This window comes from Haemaphysalis longicornis, unplaced genomic scaffold (genome assembly GCF_048455015.1).
Source record: "Haemaphysalis longicornis isolate Haplotype H1 unplaced genomic scaffold, Haemaphysalis longicornis Haplotype H1 scaffold_11, whole genome shotgun sequence".
Lineage (NCBI taxonomy): Eukaryota > Metazoa > Arthropoda > Arachnida > Ixodida > Ixodidae > Haemaphysalis > Haemaphysalis longicornis.
The window spans coordinates 9,066,679-9,092,213 of record NW_027526214.1 but is presented as its reverse complement, the minus strand read 5'-3'; the positions used below and the strand labels follow the sequence as shown (position 1 = coordinate 9,092,213).

At 47.0% G+C, this 25,535-nt stretch overlaps 1 pseudogene; it reads left to right on the top strand.

Moving 5' to 3' along the window:
* LOC144161017 (uncharacterized) lies at positions 1–25,535 on the top strand (annotated as a pseudogene).

The following is a 25,535-nucleotide window of genomic DNA, read 5'->3' as shown; positions in this document are numbered from 1 at the left end:
ATGAAGCGGTACTCGTCGCACCCACCAGCTAGCTGCCGTCACAAAATTTCGGCTCTTGTTTTCGTGAAAGCATGGCAGCACCATGCCACTACGCTGTGCGACGCCCTTAGCTTCAAAAAGACTGTGGACGCAACTGACGTGCCTTCGAGGAACCTGCTTTACTACCAGGAGCCACGTGGGGTAGTAGATTCTCTCACATCAAAGATGGACATTCCCAAACTACCTGCGACCAAAATTTTATTGGGTGCATTAGTTGAGAACAAAGACCATAGTCGCAGTCTGAGCCGTCCACCTCACTCACAGTTCACACCTGGTACTTCGTTAAGTCACGTCGCGTATTCTACGCTGAGTCGCCAAAGCAACATCCGTGCACACAAACTTCTTGCCTCTCGCGGACGGCTCATCGCTCCACATCGACCAGCCACTGCACGACAGTGCTGGCGTCACTAGCTATTCGCAGGCAACTTTTGGCCCACTGTAAACGACGCCTACTTATATGACTGCGCAGGACATTTTCCACCTACTCACCTGCTTCATGTTCCTTCACACGTGGAAGGATTCGTCCCTGGAAAAACCATCACTAGGGCCATTATCACTTAAGCCGCGGAAGTAGCACTATCACTTAGCCGCGGAGGCCGCTACTTAAGCCGCGGAAGTCATCATGAGTCGTCCAAAGAAAGAGCTGCCTGCATAACAGGAACGCCGAACCCTCACATGCCATCTCCATTCGACCCCGTTGGGATCCCTGCAGTGCTCTCGCCATCTGCGAGGCATCTCCTGTGCTTCCGGGTGCTCCCCTCAGCTTCCACATCGCAAGGCGCCCGATTCAGCACGCGACCACTGCGCCACCCCCAGACAAGGCCCCCCGAGGAAAATGCACTCACCGGATGCCCCCCTTGGACCGCCTAGAACCGTATAAGCACATTGAACGCGGACAAATTTAACTGATCACCTATGTTGTACAAATCTGTACTAGTCTCTTTTGTTTTGCCAACCATCCGACCTTTATTACGCATCTCTACGTGCTACGCGCTAGTCGGAGAGCCCTCTAGCGACACCATCGTCATCATCATCATGAACGGCTACCTACCGTCATCATTAGCGGTGCTTTCCCGTTGGCGTGAGCAGACACCGACACACAGATCGAACACGACCGAGCGCCACGGTGGCCGCATGTCTGCACCGCTCCCACTCCTGGCCGGTCCTAAGCTCTCCAATAGACTGTAGCAGGCCACCGCACCCCAGAGATTCTGCTTCCTGCAATGTTTTTGTCCAGTTAAAATTTTTCACAAGCGCGAGAGTATGCTGCATGTGGATCCTTGCAATGCGGGCAGGTGAAGTTGGTTACACTGTAAATGTCCGATAGGTGATCATGGTGGCCACATTTGCCACAAGTTTTTCTGTCGCGACAGGAGCTGGTACCATGCACGAACCGCTGGCACTTGCAGCAGCGCCGTGGGGGCGGGATGTACTGCCGGACAGAACAACGAATAAAACCTGTGTTTACATAATCGTCCAGTGTTGAGCGGTTAAAAGTCAGTATCAGGTGTTTGGTGGCTATTTTTTGTTGTCTCTCCTAATGGCGATGCGCCTTACTGCTGTCACGCCTTGCTCTTTTAGGCCTTCGAGCAGATCGGTCTCTGTCTCGGTTAGATCTGGCTCAGATATCACAACTTGGGAGGTGATGAGGTTGCGTTGGGGTGTTACTCTGATATCCAGGTCTTGCAAGCGCGTTTGGCTCATCATAGTTGTAGCTTGCTACTGCGTGTTGACCTCATCTAGAATCTCACCAGTTCTTAGTTTTAGCATTGTATATCTTGCCGATAATTTCGTAAAGACATTTGGATACGAGGAATACGAATTGTGAAGAGGCTTGGATTGGTTAACAGCATCAACTACAAAAAAATAGGGCTATTCGTTGGGCTTGGGGGGGATATTTGGCAGGAAGAGGTGGAAAAGCTACTCAGGTGCGGACACTTTTGAGGGCCGCATTATATTTGGGGGGAGGGAGTTATTTATAAACAATATGACATAGGAAAAAGCAGAACACGGGGTACATCCTTCGCTCGGGTTACCCTGATGCCAAGAGAGGTCCCAGAGCTGTCTGCCTGGTAAACAAACATGGAGTCGATCCATCGGAGCTTGACCTGGGCTTCGACAGCCAACTTCTGAGGTTCTACTCTTCAAATGAACACATATCGCCAGGGTTGCTTCCAGCTTATGTTTGGGCGCTCGGGGTCCGCGGTGTCGCCAATACAGTCACAAAGATTACTCAAGGTGTCCCGTGCGGGGAGAAGAAAAAATGTCATCGTGGTTTTGGAAACAGTGGGCAGGCAAGGCAATGCATCTGATGATGCAGATGCACCCAAGTTAGCGAGTTGAAAACTTCCCACCGTTCAATGGTACACAAACGTCAGGCCAGCCTTCAAACCTGTCATATAAGAAGACAGAGAGGCAACTCCTTCATTCACGGTCTTTACTGTGAAGAGACGCATAGTCGAACTTAGTGTTCCCTTATAAGAGCCACTTGAAAAAATAAGTAATACGTCGTCGTGGTCAAAGGGCATATGGTGAGGCATTGGATCAGGTTGTCCTAATATACGTAAGTCGGCAAGCAGGAAGCTGAATCGCACACAATTTCAGGGGAATTCATTCAAAGCTTTTGAACGGGAGTCGGATGGAACTGCTGTGTGCGCTCCCTTCGCTGCCAAGTGTTAAGGGACACGTGATTTTTGCAAGGGGCGTATCGCCAGGCGATGTATAAGATGGGGAGATCCACCCGAATTGGAAACTACCAGGATACCTACCATTGCTGAATTGTAGCCAATTAGGACGCCAGTCTTTAAACCTTCCTTTATATACATTGCTTTGTAGACCTTCTTTTATAAACCTTCCTTTATAAACCTTCCCTGCAGTCTACGACCCAGAGGACTGTGATGCCACCACTCTATTGGCTGGGTTCACTGCCAAGGAGTGGAATGTGGCCTGGAGTGCTGCATTTCAGTAGTTATTAAAATAAAAAGGACGAGCAAGGTACAGGGATCACCGTATAGGCAAGGTAATGCATGAGATAGTACTGGGATAGCCCTAAACATTTCGATTAGGAATACTCGGTTTGCTGCCTCAATGACACTTGAAAAAAAGGAAAACAGAGTGCTTTAATACAGAGACACTGAACAAGAGGAACACCTTGTACCCGTAACAAAGGCTATGGTGAGGCGATCCATCAGATGGTGCAGATGCAACGGAGTCGGACGCACGGAAGTTTACGTTGCCCAATCGCAGAAAATTTGCAGAACCTCTCTCAAACATTTCAAATAAGAAGACCCTGTGGCCACTGCTCTCTTCGTTGCATTTGCTGCCAAACCCATGCAATGACCACCAGGGTGTTTTGATACAAAAACTACGTTATTCAAAATTAAAAAGAAGTTCTGGGAACAGTGGCTTGATAGATGGGAACAGTGATAGATCAGATGATTCAGTTGCCCCTATTTCAGCAAGCAGGATACATACCAGAGCTGAATTTTAGAAATATTCATGGATGGCTATTGAACTTTTCATATAAAAGACTATGAGGTTTCCGTTCTGTTCGCTGCCTATGCTGCCAAGGAAAAGAAGAAACACTTTCACCGCCCCTCGCGGGAACCCCTGTGTAGATGTGACGCATAGGGGGTTAACATTGCACCGTTGGACAGCGGAGGAACAGCGTTGGAACGATGGAGCGGAGCGGCGCAGGCACCGCGTTTTATAGCGCGCATAACGGTGAGGGGACGCGCCGGCGCCAGTGCGTCTGCCGCGGCAATGACGCAACACAAGCCAACACAATCATCATCATCATCACCACCAGCCTATCTACGCCCACTGCAGGGCAAAGGCCTCTCCCATTATTCTCCAATTACCTCGGTCCTGTGCCAACTGTGACCAATTTATCCCCGCAAACTTCTTGATCTCATCTGCCCATCTAACTTTCTGCCGCCCCCTGCAACGCTTGCCTTCTCTAGGGATCCACTCTGTTACCCTTAATGACCAGCGGCTATCTTGCCTTCGCAATTCATGCCCTGCCCACGTCCATTTCTTCTTCTTAATTTCTACTAATATGTCTTTAACACCAGTTTGCTCTCTGACCCACTCCGCTCTCTTCTTGTCCCTTAATGTTACACCTATCATTTTCCGCTCCATTGCCCGCTGAGTCGTTCTCAATTTAATTTGAACCCTCTTAGTGAGCCTCCAAGTTTCTGCCCCGTAGGTGAGTACCGGTAAGATGCAGCTGTCATACACTTTCTTCTTCAGCGACAATGGTAGGCTGCTATTCATTATCTGAGAATGTCTGCCATATGCACCCCACCCCACTCTGATCCTTCTAATTATCTCTGCCTCATGGTTGGGATCCGGGGTCACAACTTGGCCTAAGTAGATATATTCGCTTACCACTTCCACTGCCTCGCCACCTATCTCAAACTGCTGTGCTGTCCCGAGGTTATTGATCATTACTTTAGTTTTCTGCATATTAATTTTCAGGCCCACGGTTCTACTCTGTTCGCCCAGTGCGGAAAGCATGCTTTGCAATTCGTCCCCCGAGTTACTTAGCAAGGCAACGTCATCAGCAAATCTGAGGTTACTGAGGTATTCTCCATTAACCCTTACTCCCACCTGTTCCCAATCCAACGTTCTGAATACTTCTTGTAAGCATGCTGTGAATAACATTGGAGAGATTGTGTCTCCTTGTCTGACACCCTTCCTTATAGGTATTTTACTGCTCTCCCTATCCACTTCTATCAATCCACTATCAACCCTATCCACTATCAACACAATCCACTTTATTCCAATTCAATCCAAATACAATCCAATCCAAGCTAAGCAAACCCCGCCAATCCAAGCCAATCCAATCGAAACCCTCTCCGCCGCTCACCCCCTCTCGTCTCCGAATGCAAACACTGTCTCGCGAGTGGCATTGGATTGGATTGGATTGGATTTGGATTGGATTGGATTAATGTGGATTGTGTTGGATTGTGTTGCGTTATAGCCGTGGCATATGCACTGGCGCCGGCGTGTCCCCTCACCGTTGTGCGCGCTATAAAACGTGGTGCCTGCGCCACTCTGCTCCATCGTTCCAGCGCCGTTCCTCGGCAGTCCAACGCTGCAACGTGAACCCCCTATGCGTCACATCTACACAGGGGTTCAGGCGAGGGGAGGTGAAAGTTTTTTCTTTTTGCGTTAAAAAGCAAATTAAAAAGGCAGATTTTGACTTAAAAACCGGGGGTATATCTTGCGAGGCGATGCGTCACATGAACAAGATGCACTGGAATCAACAAAAACAAGGTTGTTTTCTGCTACATGCCATCGATTTCTTGCTTACATCATGGGCTATGTTCAAAATTCAATTCTTGAAAGCATTCACCACTTTGGTGCGTAATGAACGAGCTGAACTGCTGTTACAGACGCCAATACAACACCCCAACGACGGTGTTGAAGTGTTCGTTAAACAGTTGCAGATGCTGTTCCGACGAGGTGACCCCGAAATGGCAGCAGAGAATTTGCGCTTTATTATCCGGGGTGTTATAGAAAAGGTCTTCACAGGAGTCATTCGAACCCCCTAAAACCATCGTGGGTGATGTGAGCGACGTTTCCATTATGCAGATGACCCTGGGTATGTTTTCTGGGCAGTGCGATCGACCACTCCACAAATGTTTGACAAACACCGTCAACGCGCTTGTATTGGCGACGAAAGAGTTTGAACAACCTGTGCCGTCTTTGGATAAGTACAAAGGAAACTTTCCTCAAAAACACCGAAACCCCAAGTCGCCTCCCTACGTGATGGCAGATGAGGTTCATAAGGCACTGAGAATTTCTACATCGTCAGAAGCCCCCCGTGAGCCGCAAGCTATGACCTATGCTGAAGCTATTTTCCTACCCCGTCAAGCTCCATTCCACCGCAGATAGACCCCGCCGTACCACCGCGCACTGTGGCCCACCCTAGCACCTGTTCTCGAAAACCAGACACCGACGAAGACGGACATATGGTGAACCACCGATAGTCGTGCTCTTTACTACCACTGCGAAAAGCCCGACCACAGATATCATCGCTGCCAATAGGACAAGCTCAAGAAAGGACTGCGTAGTTTTTCTGTCGAGGCGCCTTTCCGATTGCCGTGGAAACCGACCACGTGACATCGACGGTATTTATTTCTAACCAGCAGTGGCTGAACCAGTTTCAAACTTTCGACGTCGCCCTACCCATACGAGTAAGTTTACCGCCGTAGCACTGCTGACTTCTCACGGGGAAGGTGCCCCAGCCCATGTGGGGGTAACTAAAAGAAGCTACTTCTGGAGGTGAACTTACACGACGGCGGAAAAACGGCAAAACCTACAACGACGCAAGGATGCACCGAACCCAATGCCCTCAGCCCGACGCCCCCATCAACAGTGACGTGACTCCCGAATACAACGACCACACTGCGGTGCGACGCGTAAACCGACAATTAAAGGCCTGCTGGTGACAACACGAACACAACCATGACGCATAGTGCCCTACCGTTATGACGTACGGGGCAGGATTAGACGTCCTGGCGCACCTAGAACTAATGGAAAGCGTTAACCGGCGCCAAGGTGTCCATCAACGGCTTTGATGTAGTCGCCCTTTTAGACACTGGAGCCGACTACTTAGTAAAGGGCGCACGATTCCCGTCAAAGCTAACGAAACTTACGCCCAGATGGGACGTTCGCCAAATAGGTACAACTGGAGGCCTTTTCGTAAGGCCAAGTGAAACGGGCACATCACACGTCACCTTAGATGGCACCTCGTACCATGTAACATTCGTGATTCTGCCTACTGCTCCCAGGGCATAATTGTTACAATTAGCTTTTGATAGCTAACGGTGCAATAATTGATCTGTTTCCTTCGATCACTCCATGACGCCGCAACCCAACCCTGAACACCGTGCTGCTGTAACGATCGCCGATAATCATGTCACTCAACCACCTCCCGCAAGCCTAATGACCACCGTGTACTGCGAAGATGCCGCTCCTGACGTCGACGCTATCGTAGAGAGTGACAAAAGGTTGGTTATTAATCGCGCTGTCTGTCACAAGAGGCATTGCGTGCTTTCAGAAGAGCCGATCTTACGTTTTAGGCAGTAATTTTGCCGAGGAGTACTAATATTTATACAAGGGCGCCACAATTGCTTTCCCTAAAGAAATGCAAGAAGCAAGTGACGTTATAGCGGTCGCCGTCTTTGAGCGCGCACTCAGAGATACTTTCAAGCTTCTTCATATTTTTATTATATTTTTTTATTGATGAGTACTCTGCAGGCCCATTGTGTAAGGCATTGAGTAAGGGGGGCAGAAAAAGAAAAGGTACACGTTTGTCGCAAAGATACAAAAGTAGTTCGAAAAAATACTAGCAACAAGGAAACAGTGAAGCAAAACAAATACATAAACCAGGATATCACTTCAAAAAAAGTAGAATGCACAACAGGAAAACAATGTAGCAAAACAGAATACATAAGCCAGCATATCGATCAAAAACGAAGTGAATTGCGGTTTACAAATAATTCAGGATGCCTAATAAAATGATAAAACATTGAACAAAAAGGTAAGGATGTCAAGAAGATAGGTACTGTTATTTTTGGGCAAATGTAATTTGACAATACAAGATAAGGAGTGAATCAACAACAAAAACGAAGGGCAAAACGCGGTTTTTAGAAGTTCATGGCATACTGCACGTGCTGCACATATACAAAAACAAAAACAGACTATTGAAATATGAGACTATTAGGGTAATTGTAAGAGTAACTTTTGACGGAACGAATTGAGGTTAGTGTCGGATGCTGTTGTCACGAAGTGCATTCCATAACCTGATTGCTCTGGGCAATGCGGATGCGGCAAAATATTATATTTTCAAAATGATTCACGAGAAACGAAATCAGTTTTACAACCTAGTTGATAAGTAGGGGGATCGTAGAATAGGCAGCCAATTTATTTTAGTGGTGTGTACATAACTGTAAAAGAGGCACAAGAGATCGATGTTGCTGTGAGGGACTAAGAGTTAAAGTGAATGATCCTTTTTAAGTTGCGTTACAATCGAGCCGTAATCGTAATTGTGGGAAACGAAGGGGACTGCCCTGTTTGGAATTGCTTCGAGCATATTGATAATGTAGTTGGGGTGAGGTGACCAGTTTGCACAGGCAAATTCAATGTGCGGGCGGACAAATGTTTCGTATGGTAATTAGCGAATGTTAGACGCAGTACAATGTAGGTTACGGTGTAGGTATCCTAATGATCTTGAGGCACTGGCGCAGATGTTAGTGATGTGACTCGCCCAGGAAAATTTCTGGGTGAGATAATTTCCGAGGTATTTGTAGGTAGACACCTGGGAAAGCACTTCATTATTTAAGCGGTAAGAGAACATGGACGGGTCATGCAGACGACTAAAGGAGATTTTTGTACATTCGGATGTGTTTAACGTCATTTGCCGTTCATCACACCATATAATGACTAGGTCAAGGTTTTTCTGTGAGATATAATCACCATCATGTCTTTTTGGTTTATATATTAAGCTATCATCCGAAAATATCCGTATGAAGGATATTAGGCTCTTTTTGCAATTTAGTATATTGATGAGAAACAGAAGTGGAGCAACGACGCTTCCCTGCAGCACCACAAAGGTTATATAAGACACAGGTGACAGGTGGTTATCGATGACAGTGAAATGTTTACTGAGTGATAGAAAATTTCGGATCCATGATAAGGTCAGCGAAACTAGTGAACAGCAGAGAATTTGGAATTGAGGCAGGAATGAGGCACGTGTTCAAAAGCTTTTGAAAAGTATCAAAATATCCAGTTTCTCTGGAGATTGTTATTCATATTAGTGCGACGGTCAGTTGTGAATTCAAGTAATTGTGTTTCGCACCACCAACCCTTCCGAAACCCATGCTGATTAGGAGAAAAGAAATGGTTCGATTCAAGGTGGTTGATTATATGGGAGGCGATGGTGTTCTCCAGAAGCTTCCAACAAATGGATGTAAGTGCAATGCGGCGGCAATTTTCGGGGAAATGCTTGTCTCCAGAATAAAAAATAGTTAACACTTTGGCAATTCTTCAGTCATCTGGGAATTTACCAGACAATTATGAATGCTGAAAAATTAGGCAAAATATTTTACTTGTAATGGGAATTGTAATTTTATATTTTGCAATATTATCATCAACGCCGGCTGAGCTGAACACCGTCAACTAATTTATGAGGCATACAATACCAATCGATGGTTAGTTTGATGGGCTGCATGTATTGGCAGTCATATTCCCGCATGCCAGGAAGAGTTGATTGTTCTTCCTGAGTGAATATGGACGTGAGAAAAGTTTTAGAAGCAGAACAGAATTGACAGTTTGGAAGAGGCTTTTGTTATCACCATATAGATATATGTGGTTTGTGTCACGATGAAGAGATATCTGCCTCCAAAACGTTTTTGGATTACTTTTTAGAAGGAACCCAGGTCTGTTTAAAACGACGTAGATTTGGCGGAGCACATAAAAAGCGGTACTCCATCAAACTTTGCTTGTAAGTGTTCAAAGAAATTGGTCTGGGTAGGCGTTTAGCTTTTTAGTATAGACGTTTTTTTCCCATTTCTTAGCTGGCTGAGTGATTTACTGAACCAAGCATGACTTTTGTCATTACAAATAGAAATCAAGAAAACGTACTGGTGAATCAGGGAGATCATCTGTTGACAGAAAAGTGCCCCGTTATCCTGTACGGAACGCCTCATAAAAGAGAGCACAAATGCCTGATTTAAAAATTTTTCGAGTATATTATTTATTTCTGCATAGTCAGGTTTATTGTATTCTCACATTTTTTGATAGTTTTACCGGTGACAGTGAAAGAAAATTTCAGAGTTTTTTTTTCAAAGAGTCGCTGGTCATTAAATCTTGAAAGGGGTAGAACCTTGCGACATTTTCAGGTGCTGGGGTTAATACTAGGTCTAAAATGTTGCTTCCATGGGTAGGTACAGTGACGGTCTATATAAGGGGAAAGTCGAGGGTTAGGCTGACAAATTCTTTAGATGTGTTACGAAGGGAGTACACAAGCTTGCAGTCTATCGACATAATAGTATACTCACCAAAAAGAAATACATTTTTTATGTACAAAGAGGCATAGCATTTGCAACACTTTTCCGCAGTTCAACGGTGAAAGAACTATTTGCGTCAGGAGGACGGAAGCAGTTTCCGATTAAAACTACATCATTAGGGCTAGGTGTGCATGCTATCAAATGTAATCTCAAGGGCGGACCTGGTGTATACAATGTGGGATGACAGTTTTTCTTAATTCCTTGGAGAACGCCACCACCTCTTCGGTAAGTGCAATCTTTCTGGTAAATGTTAAATGCGTTAATGTTAGGCAAGACTTCGCTATCATTATGTCGGGGTGCGGGTACGTCTCAGTAAGCACAATGACGTCTGATTGGTTATCGTCGTCAAGAGAACCAACTTTTTCTTGCTTAGGCATGAGGCGTGGGATGTTTGCGAAAAAAACACAATGTAGTTGTGTTGGAAACGTGATTATCCTGGGGACGGTCTTTAGTGCACATATGATTTCTGTTCGTAACATAGCGTTGGCTAGTGCATGCACGATTGTTCAGCTATCTCTTAAATAGAACTAATTTGTTCGAAGCGGTATCCACAACATTAGTTTTTTTTTGTCGATGCGCAGAGAGCTGACGGCTTGGTTTTGGTCTTGGGTCTTGCTGAAGTCGTTGAGCTTTTTCCTTTTTTGTCTGTTAGATAATGAGAAATTTTCGCGGATTGAAAAAGTCTATTAGGTTTTCGCGCAGAGAAGACTACCTCCTGTTTATCTCCGAAGAACGTGAATTTAGCAATTACAGGCATGTTTGTGCATTCTTTGTACCTGCCTTGCATATGTACGGGATCAATTTTAGCACCTGTTTGTTTTGTAATGAAAAACTTTTGGGAGCACAAGTTGATTACTTTTTCTTTAGATTTACCCCACTCTTCCCCAAGATCGTCAGATATTCCAAAAAAAAACACCAAGTTGGACCTTCCTTGCCGATTTCTGCGTCATTGCACATTCATGAGATTGTGTTCAATCTACCGGAGATGAAGAATGGCTTTAAAAGCAGTGTTAGTATAAGCCGCACTTTGGGAAATTTTTGGGGATTCTAGTGTTACAAATTTCATTTGAGCGCCGAAATTGCGTTTACGTAGGCTTCCTGTCTGTAATTGATGTCCATCATGTCACGTTTGATTCCTCCAGCTTACGCATTCTTTACAAAGCGGCAGGAAAGCCTCAGCCTCGGCTTTGCTCTTCGGGCCCGGTTTTGACTCGATTTATCTATAAAGCATCAGTAAAATGCTGAACAAGCATGAGCACATGGTAAGCGAGCACAACAGTAATCGCTTCATCGCTTCAAACCACTCTGGAGGGCACGGCACAAAAATTATGCAATATTTCCGACTTGTTACTGTGGGAGCACCTTTCAGGTAACTAACCTGCAACCACAGGGAAGGTGAGCCGTGCATATTTGCTGCGGTGCCATGCTTGAAGTGGAAATGTTCTGAAGGCCTTTTGTACCCCTCGGGGTGCACGCCTAGAGTAGTAATTGACGTTCCAGTTTGCCTGTTTAGTGGGCTCGCCGTATCCAATTTCAGCGCCAGGAGCCCCCTTGAAGACCAGTTGAAAAGCTCGTAATTCCGAAACCGCTGGCACGTGCCGGGAAGAGAAGCGCACATAATCCAATTCACTGTAGCCTGCAACAACAGGGAAGGTGACCCAAACATAATCGCTGCGTTGCCGTGCTCCTGAATCTGACTTTACGGCACCAAGAACAGACAAATTATTGACTTATCTGCGTCGTAACAAGGGGCGTTTTTCGTGGAAACCAAAATACGTCAGACACCTCTAACGCAGCACGGAGTTACAACCAAAGATAGAGCACTGCCCCTCTATACGCACAATACCGCGGCCTTTCACATGGGTGGGAAGCCACCCGGGCACATGTGAGGACATGCTCAGCGGCGGCCCCATACAGCCATCGAAAAGCCTATGGGCTGCACCGATCCTACTCATCAAGAAATAAGACGTCCCATTCAGCTTTTGCATTGACATCGGGCTACTGAACAAAATTATTAAAAATGACGTGTACCCCCTGCCACGAATCGACGATGCCCTCCACCACATTTACCATGCGAAGTGCTTCTCATCTTTGGATCTAAAGACAGGCTACTTGAAAAAAAAAAGCGGACGAGAGAGACTCAGAGAAGACTTCATTCATAACCCCGGACGGCCTTTACCACTTCAAGGTGATTCCTGTTCAGTCTGTGCGCGTCACCTGCAACGTTTGAAAGTCATGGACACCATGCTACCTGGCCTGAAGTCGCACACATGGATCATTGACCTTCATGACGTTGTGGTATTCGCCGGAACATTTCACGAACACCTAGCAACGTTGCAGTCTGTGTTCGAGGTTGTTAGCTCGAAGGGGCTAACGTTGCAGCCTGGAAAGTGCCGCTTCGCGAAAAAGAAAATGATGTTTGCCCATGTGTTCATTGCCGGGGTTGTCCTGCCTTACGCAGCAAAACTAAAATCATAGCGAACTTCCAGACACCGAGAAGAAACGAAGGGCGGGCGAACATTCTCGGACTGTGCTCATACTACCGGCCCCTCCTCGCAAACTGCAGAGGCACTCACCCGCTTGACAAACGTTAGCACCTATTTTATCTCAAAAACAACAAGAAAAAGCATTCTGCGTGCCGCAACAACCACTGCAAAGCCTGACCACGCTCGCTTATTTCGACGAAAATCCCGAAACGGAAATGCACATGGACGCTGGTAATATAGGCTTGAGTGCTGTCCTGAACCAAAAGCAAAGCGGGCGCGAAAAAGTACTCCCCTATGCCAGCCGTGGTCTGTCGAAGGAGGAGAAAAACTACACCGCCTCAGATAAAAAGTGCCTCGCAATTATCTGGGGATTTCAAATTTCGCCAATACGTGTATAAAAGTCACTTCAAGGTTGTGACCGACCACCTTGCGCAGTGTTGGCTTTCCTATTTCAGGGGCCCGACTGGCCATCTCGGGTTGTAGAGATTCTGCCTGCAAGAGTTTGACGTTACCATCGTTTACAAATCCGGCAGTAAACTCCCCGACGCCGACTGCCTGTAAGAACCCCACCGACCCACCCCCACAAGACTGTGACGATCATAACAGATTGTTCATAGTCGTGACAGAGAGCGACCGACAGCGTGACGTCCCCGACTTATGTGTTATGATCGACTACCTCGAAAGACGCAACGTCATTGTTTTTAGGGCGTTCAAACGAAATTTACCAGAATACAGCCCGAAAAAACGTGTTCTCGTAAACAACTTCAGCCCAAGGACGAGAAATATTGACCTACAATAATAGTTAGTGCAGCGAAAGACACGCACGGTGAAAAGAACGGGATGGAATAAAAATCCTTAACGCAGCGAGAGATGCAGACGGTGAAAAATCCGGGACGGGCGCTATCCCGTTCTTATCTCCGTCCGTGTCTCTCGCTGTGCTAAATAATTTTCCTGTTTTATGAAACGACTCGCCCAGTAATGCTTGTTGCTGAACAAATTACCTTCCTGTGATCCTCGCCCTCATCCATGCTTAATTTTGGAAGCATCACACCATGATCTGCTTTCCGCACACCCCGGCACAGCACGCACTATTGGAAAAATCAAAACTAAGTGTTTTGACTCCGCCGTAACTCGGACGCCATCCATTGCGTCCGGAGCTGCCGTGACTGAGTGCGACCAAAAACGCCACCGACGAACCGCACCGGGCTTTTGCAGCCGATCGCAGTCCAATTGAAGCCCTTCCATCAGATTGGTATAGACCTCTTGGGCCTGTTTTCGACATCTCCATCCGAGAAGAAGTAGATTGTCGTAGCAACAGATAACGGGACGCTGTACACTGAGTTCGCCGCTCTTCCGGGGAGAACTGCACAGAAAGTCGCACAGTTCTCCATACCCTAAGTTGTGCTGCGGCATGGAACCTCTGAATTTCTAATATCAGATCGCGGATGGCGTTCACTACGGAGCCTATGCAAGAACCCTTACGCTTTAGCAAAACGGACCACCGCAGAACGACGGCGTAGCACCACCAAACTAGCGGAATACCGAACGCCTAAACAAGACTCTCGATGATATCCGGTCAATGCATGTCGACGTTGAACTTAAGACTTGGGAAGAAGTTCATCAGTTTGCCACATTTGCGTACAACACGGGTATCCATGAAACTACGGAGATGACGCACTTCCAGCGTGGCTACTGAAGACGGCAGACTTTGGTGCTTGACGCCATGCTTCCACCCGTGTAAGACGACGACCTCAACTCAGACGTCCAAGGATAACTTGAGGGTGCGGAGGCCCGCCGGCTCAGTCGAGATCCAACAATAGACGAGCAGCTCGTGCATGACGGACGGTACAACCTCGCACGCGGAAAGGCCGACTACCGCCCAGGGGATCATGTGTGAGTTTCGAATCCCATCCGACAATGTAGACTCACTAAGGAGGTTCTGCGACAGTATTTTGAACCCTATCGGATTCTGTTGATGATGATGCTAGTTGAGTTTTATTGGTGCAAGGCCGACTATGGGCAAAGAGCGCCAAAGAAGAAGTTACTTAACTGTGATAAGACCGTACATACTAAGACATGCGACTAAAAGTAAAGGTGATGCAAAACAAAAGACAATGGAGATGGCTGGTGTATAGGGCCAGGGTGATTACACATGATATGACAAGAGCTGCAGAAAGTTTACCTCAGCTAAAAACTTAAAAACACGTTGACTAGAAAACATTGGTTCGTCGGCTAAAAAGTATGATGGGTGCAAAGGAATGTGTCGTCTGTATAATTCAGGGAAATGTTTGTGTCGTGTTGTGTCAAGTGCCTTGCATGTGATTAGTATGTGGACTACGGATAGGCCCATTCCACACCTGCTACACGTGGGTCCCGAAGTTCCAGTGAGCAGGTGGGAGTGCGTAACATGTGTGTGGCCTATCCGCAGCCTAGCCAGGGCGACTTCAGTGTATCTGTTGTGTGAGTCAGTTATGTAGCATCCCAGTTGTGGTTTTATTACGTGTAGTTAGTTGTCTGTTTGTTGACTCCAGTGTAATTGCCATGTGTTACGAAGCTGTCGTCTGATGTGTGTCTTTAGGTCGGTGTAAGGTACTGTTGTAATGTCAACTGTAGTCATGAGAGCAGCATCACCAGCCATATGGTCGGCGGCCTCATTGCCAGGGATCCCACAGTGACCTGGTACCCAGCATATGGTTATTTCTAAATCTGAAGCCTATGCAGTAATTATGACCTTTAAAAGAACATTGATTACATAGTTTTTTGACGACCTTTCTGATGACAATGCCTGCACAACGCTTAGAGAATCTGTGTCTTTGGAATCTTATGTTCGAGGATGTGTTTTGACACGAGTAAAATACCATACGCTTCTGCCATGTAAATACTGCTGTGAAAATTCATTGTTTTGATAACTCTAAAATTTGGTCCATGCGCTGCACAAGAGACAATAGAATTAGTTTTGGACGCGTCGCTATAGAATTCTGCGCACGTGTACTTGTCCTGTAGGAACAGGAAGTGCTGCAGAATTGCATTCCTGGGTACCCTATTTTTTGTACACGAATGAATGACAGGTCGCATGTTACAGGACGAAGATGCCATGGTGCGATGAAATTATGAATGGGTGTCTTGTGCGTGTCTGAAAGGGGGACATGGAGTGCAGAAGCCTCTTCCCTAACTCTGAGAGAGAACGGTAAGGGAATAGATGGCCTGTTTAAAAAGAGTTGTAAATTTGATGTATCGTTCATGATGGGATTAAAAGGATGGTTGGTCAGAGACACGATCTTGGATGCATACAACAGGTCAACATACTCACGCTGATGCCCTAGGCACCATTTGTCGCACTCGACATAAAGACTTTTAACTGGGCTAGTGCGGAATGCGCCACATGAGAGGCAAAGGCCAAGATGCAGCACTGGGTCGAGCATTTTCAGTGCTGTTTTTGTAGCCCACCCATACACGACACTGCCGTAGTCGAGCCGAGACCCCACCAACGCTGTGTACAGGCGCAGCAGGAGTTGTTTGTCGGCCCCATAAGATTGATGTGAGAGGACCTTAAGAATATTCATTGTTTTTAAGCATTTGCATTTGAGCTGTCTGATATGTGGGATGAATGTAAGTTTTTCGTCGAATAAAACACCTAAAAACTTGTGTTCCTTGTTCACAGGAATTGGCACTTTCGCAAGAGTGATGTCTGGGTCCGGGTGGACGCCACGCCTCCTGGAGAATAGAACACAAGAGCTCTTCGCGGGATTAAGATTAAAGCCATTCTTGTCAGCCCGACCGGCAAGTTTCTTGATGCCGAGCTGGACTTGACGTTCGCAGATGGACAGGTTACACGATTTAAAGGATATCTGCACGTCATCTACATACATGGAATAAGAGATTGTAGGTGGCAGTGCCTTTCCAAGAGAGTTCATTTTTGCTATGAAGAGAGTGCAGCTCAACACTCCACCTTGCGGCACGCCATTTTCTTGCACATGTACCTTTGACAGTGCAGAACCAACTCTGACGCGAAAGGTTCTCTCCGACATATAACTACAAAGGATGTTCAACATGTTGCCCGCAACACTGATTGACTTCAGGTCACTGAGGATACCGTACCGCCTAGCGGTGTCATAGGCTTTCTCTATGTGGAAAAACACCGTCAGACAAAATTGTTTATACACAAAGGCATCCTTTATATATATTTCAAGAGCTACGAGTTGATTGTTCGTTGATCACCCCGCCCTGAAGCCTGCCTGGCAGCTCTCGAGAAGACCGTTGTACTCAAGGAAGTACACGAGCCTGCGATTTATCATCTTGTCGAGAAGCTTGCACAGGCAGCTGGTCAGGGCAATGGGTCGATAGCTAGCAGGAGAGGAAGGGTCCTTCCCTTCTTTCAAGAATGCTACAACTATGGCCTCCCTCCAAGACTTTGGAATGTGCCCCGAAAGAAATATCTTGTTGTAAAGGTGAAGGAGTGTTACAAGAGTGTCTGGGTGTAAGTGCTGTATCATTGTATATGTAATGTTGTCTGGGCCTGGAGCTGAGGGTTTACACGTGCTTAGAGCAGCCCTCAGCTCATGTAGTGAAAACAGGGAGTTGTAAGAGGTCTGTGATTTGTTGTTGTCGCGTAGGGACTTCTTTTCACAACAGGCTTTATGTTTCAGGAAAGTGTTTGTGTAGTGTGCTGAACTGGACACGTGTTGGAAGTGTTGTGCGAGTGTGTCAGCCTGGTCTTCGAGTGTGTCCCCTGCAGTGCTGACCAGAGGCAGGCTGTGTGTTTGTTGTCCCTTGAGTTTGCGTATTCGTGTCCATACTTTCCTTGTGTCTGTGTAGGAGTTTATTGATGTTATGAATGTACGCCAACTCTCTCGTTTTGCCTCACGGCGCACACGTTTTCCCAACGCCTTGGCCCGTTTGAACAAGAGGAGGTTTCCCGACGTGGGGTACCGACGAAGGATACCCCACGCCTTGTTCTGGGCCTCTCGCGCCCGCCTACAGTCCTCATTCCACCACGGCCTCCGCTGGTTGCGCGGGGCACAAGAGCCGTGGGGAATGGACCTTTCGGCGGCGTCGAGGATGTGCGCCGTGAGGAGTTTTGCGGCTTCATCTACGTGTAGTGTCCTATGGATGTGTGGTGTCGTTTGGATGTCTCTGTAAATGTATTCCAGTTAGCTCGTGCTTCATTGAACCGATTATGGGAAGATGGACTGCATGGGCCTTTACCTATGTATGTAATTGAGGTGGGGAAGTGGTCACTGCCATATGGGTCAGTTCCCACACCCCACTCGAGAAGGGGAAAGAGAACTGCGGAGCCAATAGCCAAGTCAAGACATGAGTATGTGTTGTGTCCTATGTTATGATATGTAGGCTGTTTATTGTTGAAATGGCATGCTCCAGAGGATGTAAGAAACCTCTGTATCAGGAGACCCCGGGCATCCGTACGAGAAGAGCCCCAAAGAGTGTTGTGAGCATTAAGGTCGCCTGTCAGGATGTATGGTTCGGGCAGCTGGTCAACCAACGCCTCGAAGTCAGAGATTAAAAGTGATACATCAGGAGGAATGTATATGGAGCATACCGTTATCAACCTATTAAATATTATCAAGCGTATTGCTACAGCCTCAAGGATAGTGTTCAGAGAGACAGGGTGGCATGCTAAGGATTTCCGGACGATTATGGCCACACCGCCAGAAGAGTGTGTGCAGCCATTCCTGTCTTTCCTGTATACCAGGTAACTATTCAAAAAGTTTGTGTGTTTAGAATTTAAATGTGTTTCCTGAACACACATTACACTTGGCTGATTGGTATGCAGAATCTCATACACGTCGTCAAGATTATTCATAAGGCCTCTGCAATTCCATTGAACAATATTTTCTTTTTCCATTATTTAGCGTGAGAGCTACTGGAATGTGTATGTTTATGTGTCGTCTTTCGGGGCTGTGACTCTTGGATTGGGCTTTTTGGATGGCCTATCTGTAGGCTTGGACGACGGAGGCCGCTCCTGCGCTGCGTTGCAGGCAAGAAAGGCACGACGTCCATCTCGTCGTCCGATGTCCTGGGTGTGCCCGTCGAACCGGTCCCCCCGGACTTGGCCCCCCTTCGGGGGCCCTTCGTTTGACCCGCCACCGCCGCTGGTGTCGGGGGCACCAGAAGTGGCACGGGCGGTGCGGTGGCGGTGCGAGCCGGTCCGGGGCCCGTGGTGTCCATGGCACCCTCCAACGCACTGGACGATGGGGAGGCACGGACGGGAGCGGCACCGGTCCCGACGGAAGAGGTTGCCACCACAACCGCTGCTGGCTCAGCGAGCGGTGTGGAGGCTGGCTGGGCTGCCAGAGGCAACGCAGGGGGGGGGGGGGGGCGGGGGCGGGACCAAGTCCGACTCGCGGTACTGGGTCCCCGCCGAAACCAGACGCCGCTCTGCCCCCCGGCGAGCTGCGTCGGCGTACCTCCCCAGGGGAAAGGAGGCGAATCTCTTTCGCGCCTCGGGGAAGATGATGTTTTCTGTCACTTTTAGATGGATTATTTTCTTTTCCACTTGGAATTTCTCACACTTCCTGGAGTAGGACGCATGAGGGCCCCTGCAGTTTGCACATGTGAGGTTGTCAGAATTGCAATTGTCAGTGGGGTGGTCCTGCGCTGCACATTTCGCACAGGTTGTTTTGCCGCGGCAAGAGGTTGTGCTGTGCCCGAACCGCTGGCACTTAAAGCAGGGGCGCGGGTTCGGTATGTACGGGCGAATAGAGCATCGGATGTAGCCTGCATTTATATATTGCGGAAGTGTCGAACGGTCGAAGGTCAGGATAATGTGTTTGGTGGGGATTAACTTATCGTCCCTGCGCATCGTGATGCGGCGCACAGCTGTGACGCCCTGGTCCTTTAACCCTTCAAGAAGGTCGGAATTTGTTTCTGTAAGGAGATCCGACACTGAAATCACACCCTGGGAGCTGTTCAGTCTCCGGTGGGGCGTGATCTTGGTGTCGAGATCATAGATGCGAGTTTGGGCAAGAAATGTGCGGGATTGTTTTTCATTGTTGATTTCGACAAGGATTTATCCTGTCCTGAGCTTTTTGGCTTCATACTTTTCACCTAATGTGCTTTGCAGAAATTTCGAGACAAGGAATACCGACAGTGATGCGACGGGTCTCGTTGGGCCAGCTGACTCGATCACAAGAAAACGAGAATAGTTATTCATGTTTGTTGAAAGGACAGTTGTTGACAGAGGTGGGAATAAAACTTCGGTGCGGCCCCTTTTCGGGGGCCGATCACATCTGGGGGGGGGGGGGGTTTGGAAAATGCCATATGATACATTGAAAAGCAGGGAGACGGGGGTGCTTTCTCCTTTTACCTTACCCTGGTAGTCAAAGAGGTCCCGGAGCTCCCTGCCTGGTAGACAGGCAGGGAGCCCATCGGCTGGAGCTTGACCAAGGCTCCGACGGCCACCGTTTACGGCTTCTACCCTTCACCTTTAAACACCTCGCCACGGTTGGACACGGCTTATGTTGGGAGCTCGGGGTCCGCGGTGTCGCAGCTCACCGTCACCATGAATACTCAAGGTGCCCCGTGCGGGGCCTATCGGATTCTACAATGTATTGGCCAACCTAACTACGAGGTCATCTTCGATGGCGATTACGGAACACGGACGTTGGCGTTTCCAGAATGTAGGCGACGTCGGCCCGCGGCCCGAAGCCGTCCACGTGGTTCGCCTGAAACTTCACTAATGAAAATGACGGACGTTTGTGTTCTTTGTTCGACTGTCCTTTTTTTCTATCATCTGGTCGATGCCCTCCTGAAGAGGGGTAATGCAAAAGAGCATGTTTTGGGGTTTAGGTATTGTTTTGACCGACAGACTTTGAAGTTCTGTGTTATGTGGTTTATTGAAGGGCCAAGTGGAGCGCATGTTGGATTGTTTATGTCGCACTTTTGATCCACTTTGATAGGGAGAGTGTTTAAAACTAACGTCACCACCTAGAATAATTGCCAACACCGCATAGAGCAATGTTCTTTGATCTCCCGGGTTCTGGGTGCAATTCGACTGTTCGAAAAAATCTCACATCGAGAGATAAATGCCAGCAGAGCAGACGCTGCGACATTTGATTCGCCGACACTCACCTGTGCACGTCACTTTGTTGACTGCTGCTTCGCCGTCTTTGTATTTTTATGTTGATGGGGGAGAACAATTTTGCTCCAAAAAGCTTTTTCGTGACAATACCTTTGATTCATGACAGTATGCAGCATGGGGTATGGCTCGTTTCAGATTTTGTTCAGCTCAAGGTAAGTCACGCCAATCGCACACAACGGCTCTTTAAGAGCAAAGATCTTCGAGTCATTACACGCGCCGTTCATAAACAAAACAAATACTAGGAAAAACAGACACACACGTTAAGGTGCTTTATATTAGGGAGAAAACTGTTGCCCACGCCTGTGCTTGGGCTCGCGCCACTGGAAGGGCTCGAAAAATAAAAAAGTACCCTTAGAACATGCCAGCGAGTGTTTCAGCAAACAGCATCGCCGACGAACGAACTTTTGTTTCCCCGAGCCTATATTCACTCCGCATTGCAGGGTGCAACCGCCTGCGCTCATAAAACTTGAAAACCGCACAGCGGCGGAGGAAGAAGCCACTGCGAATAACGCAACTCCCGTCGGATATGGTTAGGAAAATGATCTGGAAGCCGGAAGAACCGGCGCGTTATAGGAATGGTTGCACTGCCAGAACATAATTGCATGTCCAACAAAAGCAACAATCAAAGAAGAAATACTGCAGGTGTTTACCTTGTGCATCAGTGGTTGCGGCGACAGAAACACGCTCTGACAGCATTCGCTTTGGCAGGCTGCTGCCGGCGGTTAGCTCAGCGAATTGGTTTGCTGCTGTGGGTGAACTGGTTCAATTCACGTGTGCCTGTTCTTGCAGGCTTGCCAAGCAACAGTGTTCTTGGAGACCTTTCCAAGCCTGCGTCGAATGCCTGCTGACCACCTGACCAAATACGGGAGGATATCAGCGTGAAATGGACGCTTTCTACGCCATTGTTCAGAAGCAGTCGTGGTGAAAGAAGCACACACAATTAGCATTCGTTTTTGCTGCTTGGTTGGTGTTCTTTTCGCTTCTTTTCTGATTTTAAAGCCGCAACAGCTCCGCAACGTGACTCCTTTGATTGTCTCTGTGATCTGCTTGCTTGCGATGCTTACTTCCGCACAACTTGCCAAAGTATTAGATTCTCTTGAATCTTTTTCAATGACAACATTATTTTCGTGGGAAAGACCTTGCAACAAAAATGTTTCAGAAGTTTGATTAATAGTTTCAGAAGTTTGATTGGCGTTCGATTGGCGATTGGCAATGATAAGTTTCAGAAGTTTGATTGGCGAGCACGTACAATTGACCGATACAGTAGGGTTTGTGAACGACACGTCTGACGCCGTGTTAGCGCACATTTCTGAATTTGTAGCGGCCAATAAGCTACAGGTGGCGTGCGGCAGCCCTTGAAAAAAACTCTCGAATTGTTTTTATGCTAACTACATTCGAGTCAGATTGATTGATTGTAGGATTTAACGCGCCGACGCAACGCAGGCGATGAGGCGCGCCGTAGTGTTGGGCTCCGGATGAATTTTGACCACCTGGGCATCTTTAACGTGCGCCGCAACCTCGTACACAAGGGCGTTTTTGCTTTGCGCCTCCATCCAAAAAGACATCCCCCTCGCGAGCGGCACGATCAAATGCACAGCATTTCCGAGGCGTTGCGCCGTAAAGTCGTATCTCTCGATCGCGGGACCCGTGTCGCCATCTTTCGGAGGCGCGGGACAACTTGTGGCGCTTTCGAAACAAACCAGAAATGAGTGAAGGATATAAGGCGCGTTCGGTGCATAGAAATCTGTGTCGGTTTCGTGGCTCAGTCGGTAGTGCGCCTGGCACCTTGCGTTCCGCCCGCGGCGTCGTGGGTTCGAAACTGGGCGCCGGGAAGTGTTATTTCTTTTATAGTGTAGTGGCCTGGCTGCGGACTACGACAAGGCGCTCCTGCGGACTAGGACAAGGCACGCCAACACCGCGTGACATTGTGAGTTACTAAAATGCTATGCATTTAAAAACTGACCGAAATGGAAAATTATTCTAGAATAAATTACACGAAGATTAGGTACATTCCTACAACAAAAGGCGAAGACTGCAAAGCGATTTTTTCAGACTGTTGCTAACGTAAAAGAATGCCCTATTTCGCCCGCTGACATTGATAGTGTCCATGGTGTGTCCACCAAGTCTAAAGACAAAAATCTGATTGCTTGTTTTTGTTCTGGGGACAAAAAAAGAATGTCATTAGCAACGCTTTAAAGGCTCACCCTAATGCAAGAGAGATTGGTTTTGCTGGAGAACACGACCAACCCATTTTTCTGAATGACCATTTTACAATTGAGACCAACAGTTTATTTGCGAAAGCACTGGCTCTGGACAAGAAAAACAAATGGCAGTTCTAATGGACGGATAACTGTGTGATCTTGGAACGAATGAATGAGGAATGCAAAATCAACCGCATCGTCAGTGAAACCGACCTGCGCATCTTGAACTTAGCCAGTTTTTCGCGAACACGCTCCGTCGCACCCTTTAAATTGTCCCTTTTTTGTCCTGATGAACTTAAAATGCACTTTAAGGAAAGAACAAATCTATAATCTATTTTAGTGCCAGAAGTATTGGAAAGTACCATGATGCTAATTTTAAATTTATTGCTTCGCTTCATTATTCATTTTTTTTCATTTGTATTTCTGAAACTTGGTTTTGCAACGCCGATTGCAATTTACATTTTTTCACGTCCTATCAGGCCCAAAGTTGCCATCGCGTGTGAAGTATTCACGTAGGCGTTGCTATCTATATTTTTAAGGAAATATAATACATACATCGGCAGAATCTGTCTATGAACGTCCGTTGGTGTGAAACAGTCTGGATGGAAATAAATAAAACATTTTTTTTTCAGAATGTCACAAAAAATTGTTCGGGGCAGTATATACACCTCCTCAGTTTCTTCCATTCCTGATTTTGTGTTCGTATAGCCTCAGCATTTATTAAGGTAATTACTCAGTTATTTATTCCTTACATGACCCAAATGAAGTGCTGAAGAAGTTTTCTGACCTAACTTTACGTGCTCTTTTGTTAAACACAAAAATAAATATATGTAAGAAAAGGCACAAGTACTCGAGTAATCCACGTGTAACAAAAAGGTTAAAGAATGCATGCGACAAACGAAACAAATATGTATATTTATACTAAAATAAAGCCGTTTATTTTCGTTCTTGCTAATCACCTCAGAAACTATTGTAACATCCTCAATTTTATGTTACAAGACGCATTAGGGCAGTACTACAAAATTAAATAATTATTTTAAAAACAATCAAACACTGCAATAAAAGCTTTTAAACATTAAAAAAGATGCATAACGTAATGTCCGTATGTCTAAAGTTATTCAATACGGTCATACCATTTACCAACCGAATCATATTCCTAAAGCTCTCAGTGACTATTTCTCAAATCTTCTGACAACAGGCGAATCAGTAGCAAATGGTAATATGTTACGGTCTTTACATAATTTCTATCGTTTTCTGTCACTCCAGATGAAGTTTGTGCCCCGATTCTTATTGTAATGATACTTCAGCTAGTTCAGATTGAGATTCAGATTGAGACACCGGCTCATCGGATCGGGGGCACGACACTGGTTTGCGCAGTATGTTTACGCCGCTCCTGACCTTCCAGATCGTGGCCTGCTTGGTTGCTGACACCGCTCGCCTGGGCGACTACGCTTGGTCACCACCCGGTGGCCTACCAGTGCTTCTAGCGCCCACGCGCTGTTTGGATCAATGACGGATCCTGCTACCGATCACCAGCCCGCCGACAGCACCCTGCGCCTGCAACTACGCCTGGCAACGCTATTCATCGTCGACGTCACCAATCACGTGGGACCTATCCGGCCTACTTAATCATTGGAACATCACCCTCATCTCGGGGCACGACACCGGTTTGCGCAGTATGTTTACGCCGCTCCTGACCTTCCAGGTTAGTTACCTGACCCATTCTAAACAATGCTCAACCAGCAACTACTTCCTTGTCGCGGTGTCGTGCCCCTACGACTTCAAATTCCGCAACTTGCTATGTACATGTTACAAGGTGTGCACCCTACAATTGCTGTCGCAGTTGATGTTATTGCTGTCCGGAGATGTGGAACTAAACCCCGGGCCAACTAAAGCTCAGATAGAAGCCATATTTGACGCTATCAAGAAGCTCGATGAAACCGTCCTAACCATTCGTGAAGATATTAACCAGCTCAAGGCAGTACAAACTAACCATGAAACAGTTCTCTCAACATTAACAAACCGAATTGTAGCGCTAGAAACAGTCCAAATTGAACCCTCACCGAACGCCGTACCCGAAGATGCTGTCAAAATCAAGCATGAAATAGAAACACTAAAAGCTGCTAATACCGACGCTAGTAATCGACTGCGCCGCAATAACCTTCTCTTCTTCGGTATTGAGGACTCTGTAAAAGAATCATGGGAAGAATCCGAACTTAACGTGCTAAATTTTTGCACCACCCAACTTGATATTATGATCGAACCAAGTGCGATTGAACGGGCTCATCGGATCGGAAAATTTGCCCCTGACAAAACAAGACCAATCGTGGTAAAGCTTGCTCACTTCAAAACAAAAGAAAAGATTTTAGGCTGCGGAATCAAGCTTAAAGATACGACCTTCGCCGTAAGGGAAGACTTTGCTGCAGCCACTCGCCTTGCGCGTGCTAAGTTGCTTAAGTTCATTCGGCCAAAAAAGTGTGCATTTATGCTGAGAATGGACAAGCTGTTTGTTGGTAACAAGACCTACTTGTATGACGCGAAAAATGATAGCATTACGGAGCTTGAAAACTCACCCATCATTACATTGGGTAACAACCCACTATCACAAGCCACCTCCGTTGGCAGCACATGA